This window comes from Lactuca serriola, chromosome 1 (assembly GCF_051521515.1).
Source record: "Lactuca serriola cultivar US96UC23 chromosome 1, Lser_US96UC23_V15, whole genome shotgun sequence".
NCBI lineage: Eukaryota > Viridiplantae > Streptophyta > Magnoliopsida > Asterales > Asteraceae > Lactuca > Lactuca serriola.
In genome coordinates this window covers 143361112-143374743 of record NC_136408.1, presented here as the reverse complement: position 1 = coordinate 143374743, position 13632 = coordinate 143361112, and positions in this window count along the sequence as shown.

Genomic DNA, 13632 nt, shown 5'->3' with positions numbered 1-13632 from the left:
CTATAAATTGGAGACACGTCCTCGGTGAACACTCCACAGAGATACGCGAGTGGAGGACCGCACCCATAACCAAAATCTCTTAGATAGGGAGCGTGACTTTAGTGTATAGATCGATACGGGGCTGACTACCCCGCACATGGCTGCTAGCTACAGCTGAACCGAAAGGTTCAAGGGTGACGAAAGTCATAAAGTGATTTGGACTACTTATTGCCATATCTAGTCTATCGTATGGTTATGGAACTCGCAATTTGGATAACAGAGATTTACTTGATAGTAATAATGAATAAAGTAACTAGTTTACTTAGTACATATTAGTTTTATATACGTGTTAAAACTAATACATTTCACAAGGATAACCAGGTTTTCGGTATACATCTTTTACATTACAATTCGGATTGGTAACCAACTTTTAGGAAAATATGGGATTTTCCTAGGGAACATTTGTACCTAACCATATTTGTGTAATAAACCAGATAACTAAACTTTAAAATTCACAGGGGTATTCACGTTTTCAGTATACATCTTTTACATTACATTTCGGATTAGTAACCAACTTTTAAGAAAATATGGGATTTTCTTGGTGTGTAACTTTTTCAGAAACCGAAAGGAAACTTGTAAATTTTCAGAAAACAAAACCGCTTATGAACTCACCAGCTTTATGCTAATTTTCAAACTGCTTGTATTCTCAGGCCCGCATTAGACAGTTACCCGATGATCCTTTTGGCGAAGACGGAGTGCGTAGAAGACATGTCTTACTTTTGTTCATATATATACATATGTATCACACTTGTACAACTTTACTTTCAAACAAATGTAAACTTTCATATGTAATGTAATGGTTGTTTACTTTGCTTACTATGTACATTGGTTATGATATTCAACATGAAGTCACCTCCGCCCCGGAACGATTCCGCCTTGGGTTTCGGGGTGTGACAGTTATAGTAAATTAGAATCCAACAATTCTTTGGTATTGGAAGTGGGATAAGATCCGTCGGTTTAAGGCAAGGGTTATAGTTTTAGTCGCCAGCGGTAAGAGATCAGGGTGTTGGTATAGTATCGTGGGAGGTGATCTGGATTATTAGGTAGGTTAAGATTTCAATGGTATTCGTCAGGGTTTTGGGAATCGGGTGATCAATGAATTTGGCTAGTAATTGAACACTAGTATTGCTCAGCGTAGGGTATGGACGGTTCACGCCAGTTAAGAAAAGATGGATCGGAAATCCATAAGGATTGAAAGGTGGGAAACCTTCGTCGTGACCAAGTGGGGGAGAATTAAGTGGCTGTTCAAATGGAGGTTATGTTGGTGGGAGTTTAGGAAACTCCCAAGTGCAGGTCAACATCACCATTGTTATTCATTTTAGGCTCTAGGATTCGAATGTGTGACCCGAACACCTGATTAGTTACAGGATTCATCTCAGGATGCATGGTATTGTGTTGGTTTGAGTATTGTAAGACCATAATTGGTAACCATGGTTGGTTGGAGGTGATGTAAGACTGCGATGGGATCATAGCAATCGCCAGTTCGAGGTAAACTATTATTAGAAACGGTCGAGTGTGATGGGGAATTAGTTCGTGGCTTGGGCACGTCGGTCAGGGTTGTCAATGAGTATTCTCTGTTTTGGGCCGAGGACCATTGGGTTCTGGGTCAGAGTCGGGCCTGTATAGCTTTAGATGAGTAGGTGTGACATCCCCATTTTCACGGCCAGAAAAGACCGATTTTGTTTATACTTTATAAAAATCAGAGTACCACTTTTAATAAAAATGTTGCGGAATTTGTTCCCAGTAAAACATGATAAATATGTTATCAAAGCATTTCCAAAGAAAAGTATTTTTATTCATTTTAAAAAAATTTGGGATGTCATTGTCAATACATAAACATAAACTTAAACATAAACAGAACTTACATTCATTATCACTAGTGATTTATATCTCCTTAATCTCTCAGGGTAATGTGACTTCATATCAACACTTGTGATATAAATAAACTGAGTGGGTCAGGTTGGGAAACCTGGTGAGTACACAGGGTTTTCAACCCACAATAAATAAGTTTATTAACTTTATCTAACCAAACAAACCCGATTACCTGTTCCCGTTATCCTCACTTTACGTCCCTAAAACATCTAACACAAGGGACCTAGTCTAAGGACTTTCATCGGGGTGACAACACATGCTTTGGGAGTTCCTCAGCAATTCATGTCAAATAAGGCAACCATGTGGGGGATGGAGTACTGCTGGTGAGCTCACAATTCAAATAAGCACCTACAGGTTGCGAGCCTGCTAGTGTTCCACTGGACTGTCTAGAATAGTCCGTGGTCGTCATCTATACTCCACTAGATGACTGGATCATCAATAACATCTATATCAAGGCCTTTCATTATTTTATTTGGTCACACAACAACTATTACATCTACCCATGTTTTACCCAACACGTTTTGTAGATATAAAATACATATACAGTTTAAATCATATAAAACGTGTATAAAAATATTTCACCCAGCATAGACAGAAAGTATTCAGACAATATGCACACATAGCATGTAATTTATACTAAATACTTCATATCTATGTGTAAGATGAAAGGAACCATGCACTTACCTGAAAATGTGGTGATTCCGAACTCAGACAGCGCTTCGCTTCTTAAAAAAATAATTTCCTTCGACGAAACCTAGTATTATTACCACTAGAGTTTAGTCTATTATTCGCCGAGACTAATTAATGGTTTAGCTATTATTACTATTATATAAGCGTTAAACAATACTTATACAACCCATAATAATAGCCTAAGTACTTATTATAAGTTCCTAATAACATTACTATAATTAAATAAAAGCTATATTAAAAATAGCGTAGGCGTAGCTCACTTACAGAGTGTTTTATAGAAAACCGGGCTTTGCTTGGAGCAGCGTTCCCGAGCCAAAAAGCTCTTCTTCTCAGAGCCTTCGAGCATTACGGGGCTTCCGCCTCGTGCTAGGGAGGTTCCCTAGGCTTTTCGGGGGGTTTCGGGGCTAGAGAGAGTAAAGAGAAGAAATAATGGGAAAGGTGTGAAGAAAATGAGGGTGAGAGAGATTCTATTCATAGGGTGGGAAATGGATGAACTTGGTGCCATATGTCACCATCTAGTGGCAAGACTTGGGGAGAAAGCAATGGCCAAGATTGTGCCACATCACCCATTTTCGCACATTACACTTCCGACTTCTAAAATCCATAACTTTCACATACGAGCTCCGTTTTTGACGTTCTTTATATCCATGCGTAGGTAAAAATAAGATCTACAACTTTCATTTTGACTCTATTGGCTAATTCTCAACTGATATTAAATGTAATAGTACGAGGAGATTATACTGTTAAATGTCCGCGCAAAATTCATAACTTCTACATACGGACTCTGTTTTTGTCTGTATTTTTACAGTTGGATTCCTATTAATGAGATCTTCAATCCTCATTTAGGTCGTGTAGGCCAAAAACCTCTAGATCTAAAATTCGAGTTTCGGGATGTGCACTACTAAGCCAAATGTTAGAAAATTCATAACTTCCTCATACGAAGTCGGATTTGGGGGTTCTTTTTTTTTTTGTATGTTCTTGGTTTAACATATACTACAACTTTTGTTTAGATTTCTAAGGCTAAAAATTCCTCCATCGTAGATTTACTATTTACGTCTCCTAGTGTTGTGCCCGTTTAGTCGTAAAACTTCGACGGACCATAAGTTATTCATTATAACTCGGATTTCAGCGTTCTTTATATGTACAGAACCCTTGAGACATATTCTATAGCTTGGTTAAGATTATTTATTCTAAATAATATTTTGTTGAAAAATCATTTTCGACCCCTATTATCTCTAAATTGACTAGCCTGGATCTACGGGCGTTATAATACGAACCATGGGCGAGGCCCATGTGATTATGATAGATTAGGTAGGTCCTGGTAGAGACCTTTGGGTCAAGGTATCGGATCTTGAGTTGCAAGATCATGTGGGGGATCAGTGTATGGCGCAGAGGGGTTTTTAGGCTGGGTTGCCTTGCTGTTTGGACTCTTGGGAACCTGGTGGTTAGACCAGGTGCGAGACTGGTACTCTTAGAAATGGTTTAGGGGTAACTATTTTTCGGTTAGGTGAGGGTTCATCAGGAATCGGAAGGTTGTGGTTTGAAATGCAAGTGAATATTCGTGAATCTCGGGTTGTGAGTGGAGTATTGAATTGATTTTTGGTATGATCTCGAGTCGGGTATCGCGTGTGTTTTGTGTAGGATTTTGTTTCAATGGAATAAGAATTGGGGTATCTAAATGCCAAGGGAATCAATCGTAGGGTTCAAGGGTAATGAATGGGTTTCGTTTTGATAGCAATTGAGTTAGTATGTTGTGTCTTGGGATGGTTCTATATGTGGGAGAGCCACATCATGTTTGGAATTAGGAATTGGTAGGTCGTTGGAGACCGGGTATGATATGATACTACATTTCGTTCTGGAGCATTCCTTTAGTAGTAGATTTGGTGGTGTTATGGTTCGGGTATTTACTTCCAGTCGAGGATTTCGTTCAGAAGTTGCATGAGGCGATTGTGTGGGTATATTTTGACTCAGTCTCTAGGAAGGAATCCGGTATTGCAGATAGATGGTAGACAAGTTAGGACCAGGGAGGTCTCAGTTGCTTAAGTAGCTAGGAGGTAGCATGATATTTGAAGCAGTGGTAATGCTCTGGTATTCCTATGTGTGGGGTAGCTTGTTGGTCGGGAAATGCTAAGTCACTTGCAGTGGGTTTGAATAATCTCAGAATAATTGATTTGACTCTGTTGCGTAACTCTTGTCTGAGTCTAACCATTGCAGGGATGAATCTTCTACCCAAAGGATTACCTGAGCCTCCTGTCAAGTATAAGTATCCTACTACTGTTTATTTTTAGAGACCTTGTTCCCATTAAAGCAACAAGATAATCAAGGGTTGGAAGAATTTTGTTTGGTATAAAATTCTATGAGATTGACTTGGTAGCAGTTCAGTGTGAGATGTCTTTCAGGGAGTCAGACCATTTGAGACTTCAAGTTTCGGGTTTCAGGTGAGGTAGGACTGGTTTTCTGGAAGGGATTAAGGATTTGTTCATCATCTGGTTTGAAGAGCTATGCTATGAGTGGTTTCAGTAGATTTGGAAAGGTCGTTGTGTGATCAGATTTGAGGTTGTGTTGTTCAGGCTGTTTGGCATGTCTGGGATTGGTAAGGAATAATTTCAAGGATGAAATCTAATTTAAGTGGGGGAGAATTGTAATGCTTGATATCTGATATAAAGTTGATTCTAGGTTGTTTAAGTGTTCTCCTTGGAACTCGGCGAGTTGGAGCCTTACCTTGGTGTGTCGAGATGTTATTGGCCGAAGAGTTTAATGAACCAACTCGGCGAGTTAAGGTGCCTCAAATCGAAGAGTTGGCACCTGGGTTGGAAACCCTACCTTTTAAGGTGTTGCACCCTATTTAAAGGCCTTAAGTTTCGTTGGCTGGCCTCCCTATCAACCTCCATTGTAATCAAAACGCTAAATCGAGTTGTAGCCCCCATTGTCAAGTATTTAAACCTTGGAAGAAATTTGGGTGTTGATTTTTTGCTTTGTGAAGGAGCTAGAAGATCTTGAACTTTCTACCTTGGAGAAGGAAGTATTGGATCCAGAACCACTAACCATTTTTCAAGGAGCTTGATGTATCAAGTTCTTACTTTAATTGCTAGATGCTTAGATCTCTCTTTTGGGTTAAATTGTTATGATTAGTCATGGGTTAGATGAATATTGAGATTAGGACATCCCAAAAGCCTTATTCTTTCAAATCTAAGATCTATATGAACTCTTTTGGCATAAAGGTGCCAACTTTATGGTCTTAAGGGCTTCATGCATTAATTAAGTCCTTCTTTTAGCCTCTTTTGAACTTTAGAGCCTCTCCTAGTCATGCATGAACATAAAGTTGGAAACTTTACGTGGCCATTCAGCTTTAAGGGACTAGATCTGCATTTTGGGACTGTGTCTTTGATGATTAAATGTTTAATGATTAAGCACTCACCCTTTTAAGCCTAGAGTTTGGGTTTTGGACCTATTTTGATGGTTCCTAGGGGTAAAGCTGGAAACTTTACCCTTCTAGATGCCATTTTAGTTGAGACCCGAGTGTTGAGGCTCTTAGATTCGTTAATGTTAGCTTAACGTATTAAGATGTTGGGTTTCTGGAGAACTCGACGAGTTTATTGATAAACTCGGTGAGTTGGCTCGGTTTTTCCTGACTTGGCAGTTCATGGAGAAACACGACGAGTTGAAGGACAACTTGGCGTGTTAGGTCAACTCGAGCCGTTGATCTTTACTTTTGACTTTGAATTAGAGCAGAAGTTGATTTGTGTAACATCCCAAAATCGTGACCCCAAATTTTTTTCTTAATTATATTACTTATGAAAATAGTTTACGGAAAACATCATCGTTGTCATTTCAAACATCAAGTCCCAAATCAAAAGTCGCAAAAACCATATCATCAAATAGTAAAATATCAGAGTACAATCCCAGGGTTCTCCAAGAGGAAATCATATATGTGCGATGCACTGCTACCTTGCCGACTCCTTCCCTTTAGCCGAACAGGTACCTGAGACCAAAACTAAAAACTATAAGAACAAAGCTTAGTGATTTCCCCCATCATACCATATACCATACAGTAATACATACTGCTGGGCAATTCTGGGGTGCCCGACCTACCCATGTCAAGCCATTCTGGGGTGCTGACCTACCCATGTCAAGCCATTCTAGGTGTTGACCTAACCATGTCAGGCCATTCTGGGGTGCCTACCTACCCTCTGGTCTATCTCATTCGGTCATGGGGACTATTTCACCCCTACTACTATCATATAATAACATATCATAAACAAGCTGTGAGACATCTCTGGGGTGTCCGACCTACCCTTCGGTCCTAATGACCGAATCAGGGGACTATTCACCTTCTACTACCTCTATCACATAGAACATATATAGCACATATAACTCATCAAGTAATAGCAAACCAGACAATTATCACAAAGACAATAATCTCAACTGTAATCAACTACTAGTGGGTCGACCTTGGTGCCTTAGACCCACTTTTACTGAAGGGCAACTCACCTCAACACCGTGTGGTGTCTACACTATCCTCGGTGTGAAAATCGACTCTCCCTGACTCCTCAATCCCTACACGACAAATTTTCTAAGTTATCAACTCATACTCATAACCCTTACAAGAGTCACTTAAATCCAAGTCAAAGTCAAAGTCAAATCCTTGGTCAAAGCTAACTTTTGGTCAAAGTCAACATTTGTTGGCTCGACTTGCCGAGTTGGCCCGTCAACTCGTCGAGTCCCCATATCCATAAAATGCCATAATTCCGTCCCTACTTGTCAAGTCTAGCAAGATCTCGGCGGGTTCGCCTTCAATAACACATCATACTATCTTCAACCGACTCATTGAGTTCGTCCTTGAACTCGCCGAGTTCATCTTCATCCATAAGAAGGTGATCAGTCTATGACTCGCCGAGTTCCCCTTGAACTCGCCAAATCCGTCTTCATGTGGTTGGGACATTGCCTTGAAATCGCCGAGTCTATTCATCCACTCGTCGAGTCCAATGATTTCCAGGTCCCTAGTGAACCTAAACAACTGGGGAACGTTCAATCTTAATATCTGGTCCATACACAGAAGGGATTTGGTGGAAAATACACCCTGAATCGCTGAGTCCCATGAACGAATCACCGAATCCCTTTTTGTCAAAAACTGTACAGTTGATTATAATGGGTCTTAACGCATCAAAACCATAGATCTGGCCTCCTAGGATCCATTTTATACGTAAAGCTACAAACTTGATGTACATGCATGGGGCCATTGGCTTAAAAAGCCATAAAAGGAGGTCTACAAGATGCATGGGGTTTTTATGGCAACAAAGTTGGCACCTTTATGCCATGAAGACCCCTAATAGCCTCAAATCCGAAGTGCAACTCTAAGCACACCCACAAAATCCGATTTTTACTTCTCTATACTCATAAAAGGGTAGAGAAAGCTCCAAACCAAAATCTAAGAGATAGATGGTCAAGTTCCAACTTTTTACCTTGAATAAGCTGAGAATGAAGTAAAACTACTAGATCTCCTTGCTTCTAGTTGAACTTCCAAGCTTCCTCCTTCTTCTCCAATTTTAAACACACATAATAAGCACCAAAAGGCTCAAGAACACTCAATAAGGGTTAGGGTTTCGATCTAGGGTTTCTCTGAGTTGGGAGGGTAATGGAGGCTAGTTTGGGACGAGATAAAGTGTTTAAATAGAGTGCAAACCCTAAACATTAGAGTTTTGTCCAGACAACTCCTACTCGCCGAGTCGGTCTCCCGACTCGTCGAGTAGATCATTAAAACCCCCACATAATGTCGAGTCTACTCGACGAGTTGGGCCTCTAACCCGCCGACTCCCAGAGTAAATTACAACATTAATTGAATTTAAATACGTAACAGGAACCAGGTATTACAAATCTCCCCCACTTATTATAGACTTTGTCCTCGAAGTCTGCTGCTGAGCCCAGAAAAAGCTCAGGGTAGTGCTCCATCATCTCGTCCTCCAGCTCCCATGTGCATTTCAAGCCCTTACGGTGCTGCCATTGCACCTTCACCAATTTGACCCTCTTGTTCCTCAGATCCTTCGACTTCCTGTCGAGGATAGCTACTGGTCGCTCGATGTAATTCAGGCTGTCACCCACCTGAATTTCCTCAAAAGGCATCACTGCCGAATTGTCCACTAGACACTTTTATAACTGGAAGATGTGAAAAGTTCTATGAATCTGACTGAGTTCGGCTGGCAGGTCCAGCCTATACGCCACCTTGCCCACCCGGGTTGCAACCCTGAAAGGTCCAATGTACTTGGGGCCCAACTTGCCCCGCTTTCTGAACTGAATGACGCCCTTCCAAGGCGACATCTTCAGGAGCACCATATCCCCGACCTAGAACTCCAGGTCCGAACGTGGCCTGTCGGCATAACTCGTCTGCCAACTCTGAGCGGTCTGAAGCCTACTTCGCACCTGTTGGATCCTCTCTGTAGTCTTGAGTACCACTTCGGTACTCCCCATGAACCTCTGGCCAACCTCACCCTAACATATCGGGGTCCTGCAATTCCTCCCGTACAACATCTCAAAGGGAGGACGGTCAATACTTGCATGATAACTGTTATTGTAGGAAAACTCAGCTAACGGAAGGTAAGTATCCCAACTACCTCCGAAGTCTAAAACACACGACCGCAACATATCATACAGAGTCTGGATGGTTCGCTCACTCTGACCATCCGTATGCGGGTGAAAAGCAGTGGTGAAGTGCAGACGAGTACCCAACTCGTCGTGAAACTTCTTCCAGAATCTGGAAGTAAACCGCACATCTCGGTCCGAAATCACTGAGATTGTCACTCCATGCCGAGATACTACATCTCGGATGTAGATATCGGCCAACTTCTCGGCCAATATGCTCTCCTAGATCGGTATGAAATGGGCACTCTTGGTCAACCGATCCACGATGACCCAAATCGAATCCAATCCGTGTGCAGTCCTGGGAAGCTTTGTGATGAAATCCATAGTGATATCTTCCCATTTCCACAACGGAATATCCAACGGCTGGGACTTGCCATGAGGCCTCTGGTGCTCGGCCTTGACCTTCCTGAAGGTCAGGCATCTCTCAACGAACCAAGCTACATCACTCTTCATGTAGGGCCACCAATATCAAGACGAAGATCCCTATACATTTTCGTCTCCCCAAGATGGATAGAAAACCTAGATTTATGCGCCTCCCCCATCAATACTTGGCACATGCCTCCATGATATGGGATCCATACTCTATGGTGTAGAGTCACCAATCCATGGCTATCATAATCGAAGGAGGAAACCTGGCCCACAATACGTTCACTTTTACGATGTTCCTACTTCATAGCCTCCTGCTGGGCCTCTCGAATCTTCTCCAATAGCAGAGTTACCACGGTCATCCTCATGTTGATGTCTCTGATCGGCACTTCCTTTCGGCTAAGTGCATCAGCCACGACATTGGCCTTCCCCGGGTGGTAGAGGATCTCACAATCGTAATCCTTCACCGCATCAAGTCACCGACACTGCCTCATGTTTAGATTCGGCTGATCCATGAGGTACCTCAAACTCTTATGGTCCGTGAAAATAGTACAACAAACCCTATAGAGGTAATGATGCAAATCTTGAGGGCGAAAAAAACTGTCCCCAGCTCCAAGTCATGCGTCGGATAGTTCGCCTCATGAGGCTTCAGCTGCCTCGAAGCGTAGGCGATAACATCCTCTCTCTGCATTAATACCGCACCCAACCCCGAGATGGATGCATCACAATACACCATAAAATCATCCATGCCCTCTGGCAGGACTAAGATTGGCGCCTCGCACAATCTCTGTCTCAGAGTCTCGAATGCAGCCTGCTGCTCTGACTTCCAACAAAAGAAAACGAATTTCCTTGTCAACCAGGTCAAGGGCACGACTATCTTGGAGAAGTCCTGAATGAATATCCGATAATAACCTGCCAATCCCAGGAAGCTCCGAATCTTAGATGGAGACTTCGGGACCTCCCACCTCATCACGACCTCCATTTTGGCCGGATCGACTAAAATCTCGTCCTGGTTGACAAGGTGCCCAAGAAACTACCCTTCGCGCAACTAGAACTCACACTTGGAGAACTTGGTGTACAAGCTCTCCCTCTTAAGAATATCCAATACCTCCCACAAGTGCTTCTCATGCTGCTCCCGAGTCTTTGAATAGACCAAGATGTCATGAATGAAAACTATCACAGGCCGATCCAACATCGGTCTACACACACGGTTCATGTGATCCATGAACGCAGCAAGAGCATTGGTGAGCCCAAAAGGCATCACCACAAAATCATAATGACCATATCGTGTCCGAAACATAGTTGTCTGCACATCCTCCTCTCGGACCCTCATCTAATGGTAACTCGAACGCAGATCGATCTTGGAGAATCAAGATGCTCCCTGAAGCTAGTCAAAGAGGTCCCTCCTTGACTCCTCTGCTGTCTGCCATGATGGAGTGGTTACATCTATTCGGGTTTGTCGTATGAGAATGGAAGTGTCTAAAGAATCTATGAGGTTAAGGGTAACCTTATGGGGGTGATCCTTACTGGGTCCTCCTATATTTGAACAAAGTATACAAGTTGTATAAAATTTAAGATTAAATAGACCTTCAAATAAGTGATCCTACTTCATAAACACAACCAAAAAAGGAACATGTAGTGAAGCATAGATCACAAATTCTAAGTCTATAAAACCTCAATTATATAGAACCTTGGAAGTATACCCTTCGAAATCATAGATCTACCAGAAGGGTCTTTTATGTTCTCACATAAGTTATTTATGGTGCCTAAAATACTCCTATAGTATTTTTAATGTAATGAAATTAGTATGTTTTAAACTTGTTGTTGTCTTGTAGTATCATAAAATACTCCCATAGTATTTTAACCTCTTGTTCTGATCTAGAAATCCCTTGAATAGTGTTTGGTAAGTTTTAAGACTGTTGCAACACCACATCACTCCAAAACACATGTCGGTCATATCTCAAACGAATATAGTTGATCAGGCTATATTGATCCCATATATTATTACATACCTGTCCAAGTTTGACCGCAGTGTTCAACCATTAAATACTTATTTTTTGTTCTTCTTGTGATACTTGTTCTAGTATGTATATATGTATAATCAAGTAGGCATATTTTTATAACATATTGTTATATCCTTTAAAATATATTATTATTCAGAGCACTTAAGCCCTATTGTATTTATAGTTGTATATCTTTTGTTGGTTGATATACTTAGTTCACTATAAGCAATGCTCTGATACCAATCGGTCACACCCCCAAACCGGAACGACAGAAACGTTCGGGGGCGGAGTACGTCATGTTTAGTATCACAGCACATGTATAATAGCAATCATAGTAACAAGTAACCATTGTATTAATATTAAAGTGTTTACAAGTAGTGATTGACAAAAGATTGAATCCAAAGGTAAATAACAAAACAAGACATGAAGCTACTATGCTCCATCTTCAGTATCCCAGTACGCGTACCTGTCTACTAGTTTCCTAAGAATACAAGCTATTTTGAAAGAGTTTATCAATATTTAAGCTGGTGAGTTCATAAGTATTTCAGTGATGTTAAGTAACTTGTATATCCTTTTTAGAAAAGTTTGTCTGTTCCTCCAGAAGATCCCATATCTTCTGATATGATGAAAGACAAGTAAAATGGCTCTATAATCCTTTCTGTGAATGCTAAATGGATACAAGTTATATAGAATCCAGATCAAACTAACAATTGATTGTGTGAATTTTCCTTAAGCCCACAACCAAACAAGGAACATGAAATGAGGAGGAATTCACACATTCCATTGCTTGTTAGATCTCCATTTTATATAACCCTGGTGTATTCACTTGGTACTCATGGAGTTAATTGTAATAGTTCCTTTATATTTGATGAAAACATTCTTTAAGGAAAACCCTTATTTCCTTTAGTAAAAATGGTAACCACAATGGTTCCTTCTATAATCACTTGGTTTATACTAGCTATATATAATCTAATATCGAATAGATAGTTAGTTGTGTAAATCTGCTCTAAGCCCACAACCAAACAAGGAACATGAAGTAAGGAGGAAAGCATACATCCAACTACCTATCGGGTATTAATTATATATAACCCTGATGTATAGACCAAGGTATCATAGAATTAACCACCTAAGGTCCTTTAAGTTATATTGGTTTAATAAAATGGATTAAACCCTTTACTGGTAAGTTTCTAGTTTTGTCTACCAAATGTTCTAATTGAAAAGTATGTTTTTGTACTAGAAAACGATTGTATTGACTTTGTATACTATGACCTGACCCATACCTAGTACTCCTTATGATTACTTGGTGTATCATATATATATATATATATATATATATATATATATATATATATATATATATATATATATATATATATATATATATCTCTGAAATCGGATAGATAGTGGACTGGGTGCATCTGCTCTAAGCCCACAACCAAACAAGGAACAAGAAATGAAGCGGAAAACACGCATTCTACTGTCTGTCAGATCCTGATTAATATATATCCCTGATGTATCTACTAAGGAATCATAAAGTTAGCATTATAGGCCCCTTTCTAAGCGAATGAACTAAGACTCGACTGAAATGTTTGTCTTTTGTAATAATAAAAGTATATAGTAGTATTTTAAAGTGACTACCGAAGTACTGACTACCTTAAAAATCAGTTTGTTAATTAAGGTTAAGATGTGATGTGGTTGTATCCATACTGATATGACACGTGATGAACCTGACGGCCTAAGGCGTCAACCCGAAATGTGGTATTTGTCACCCTTGGACGTGAAGTCCTACTGTAGCTAGCAGCAAGGCGCGGGGTGTCAATCCCGTATAGATCTATACACAAACTCATGCTCTCCCTCCAGGAGACTCTGGTTACAAAACGCAACCCAACAATGTAATTTGCTAAGGCATGAAGTAGTCTCACATAAATGTTATCTTGTTCTTGTTTTAGTATGTTCCTTCTATTCTAGTATGTAGTATGTTCCTCCCTATTTCTCATTATAGTATGTTTTACACCCATAAACTATA